Below are 1992 nucleotides of genomic sequence, written 5' to 3' on the forward strand. Positions count from 1 at the left end.
GACTAAGAGACTACTAAAAGAACTACTCAAAGGGTAATGAACTATTTCTTTGAGAAACTTTATGCCATAAAAGATTAGAACCTGGAATAAATGAATAAATTATTGGATCCCTATAACTCCCAAGGTATAACATCCCAGGATGATCTGACATATCTGAGCAGACATAACTATAGATGAAATTAAAATGATAACCAAAAATCTTTCCCAAAACAAAAGCCTGGGTCTACATGTTTTCACTAGCAAATTTTTTCAAACCTTTTAAGAGAACGTACTGGCAATCTTTTTCAGGGTCTTTAGAAAATTTAAATAATTCATAAACACTCCCAAATTGTTTTTACAAAGCTAGTATAAACCTGTTACCAAAGCAGACAAAGATGTCCTCCAAAAAGAGAACTACAGACCAATATTCCTGATGAAGACAAATGCAAAGATCCTCAACAAAATCCTAGCAAATAGGATCCAACACCTCATCAGAAATGTCAAGCATCATGGCCAAGTATAATTAATTCCAGACATGCAATATTATGCAGTCATAATTGCTTAACATATACAAGTCAATCAACATAATACATTATATCAACAAAAGAAAAAATAAAAACCATATGATCATATCAATAGATGCAGAGAAAGCATTTGACAAGATCCAACACCTGTTCATGATAAAACATTCTTAGCAAGGGGCCAGAGTAATAGCATAGTGGTAGGGCATTAGCTTTGCATGCTGCCAACCCAGGACGAACCTGGATTTGATCTCATATGGTCCCCCAAGCCTGCCAGGGGCGATTTCTGAGTGAAGATGCAGGAGTAAACACTGGTTGCCACTGGGTGTGGCCCCAAAACAAAACAAAGGAACAAACAAAACAAAAAGACTATAAGCAAGATCCGAATTGAGGAAACATTTTAGTCAAGAACATTGATGACAAGTCAAAGGCAAATATCATACTCAATAGGTAAAACTAAAAAAAAGAGCCTTTTCTCTAAAATTTGGCAAAAGACAAGGTTGCCCTACTCACCACTTCTATTCAAAATAGTATTGAAAGTACTTGTCATAGCTATTAGGCAAGAAAAAAAAATATCAAGGGCATCAAGATAGGAAAGAATGAAGTCAAGCTCTCATTGTTTACAGATGATATAATACTATATTTAGAAAATTCCAAAGACTATCAAATAGCTTCTAAAAATGCATTACCTCCATGCTATCTTTCCGGCCCCAGTATAGTCTTTTCTTAATGACATTTTATTCTCTTTAATTATTTGTCTATAAAATTGCCAGAGAATTTTGAGTGTTGATTTTGTGGACTGCCACTTTGCTATACAAATATATTGTTTTTAGAAGCTGTTGGAATCCCTGCATCCCATATGGTCGCCTGAGACTGCCAGGAGCGATTTCTGAGCATAAAACCAAGAGTAATCCCTGAGCGTTGCAGGGTGTGACCCAAAAACAAACAAACAGACAAACAAACAAAAAAACTATACTTTCAGGGATCAACCATTTCTATAGTATGTGACTAGAGAAGTTTCTCTGATTGTAGAGCAACCGAAGCCACTAAGGAGCCAGAGTGTCCTCTCCTGAGCGTGAAGCAGGCTCCAGGTGTTCCTTCTGCGATTGCCTTTGGCCACTGATAATCGTCCTTCTCTTCCTTTGGAAGGGATAGAGTGAGAGGATGCAGTCTGAGTGGGGAAAAAATGTCATTAAAAATCAACCATATTGGGGCTGGAGCCGTGGCACAAGCAAAAGGTAGGTTGTTTGCCTTGGATGTTGCTGACCTAGGATAGACCATGGTTCAGTCTCCCAGCATCCCTTATGGTCCAAGGGCAGGAGCAATTTCTGAATAAAAAGCCAGGAGTAACCCCTGAATATCACCGGGTGTGGCCCCAAAAACCTAAAAAGCAAAAACAAAAATCAACCATATTCACAATGTGTCTCAGAAAACCCAGTACCTTGAAGTCAACTTACCTAAAGTAATTAAGACCTATACAAAGAAAACTATA

The 1992-nt window shown here is 37.7% G+C and overlaps 1 non-coding gene across 1 annotated transcript; it reads left to right on the forward strand.

The window, feature by feature from the left end:
• The first annotated feature begins 1466 nt into the window (after window positions 1–1466).
• LOC126032858 (small nucleolar RNA U3) lies at window positions 1467–1680 on the forward strand. Its single transcript, XR_007504027.1, has one exon. It is a non-coding gene; the product is annotated as a small nucleolar RNA U3 (small nucleolar RNA).
• The last annotated feature ends 312 nt before the right edge of the window (window positions 1681–1992 follow it).

This window comes from Suncus etruscus, chromosome 16, assembly GCF_024139225.1.
Source record: "Suncus etruscus isolate mSunEtr1 chromosome 16, mSunEtr1.pri.cur, whole genome shotgun sequence".
NCBI classification, from domain to species: Eukaryota; Metazoa; Chordata; class Mammalia; order Eulipotyphla; family Soricidae; genus Suncus; species Suncus etruscus.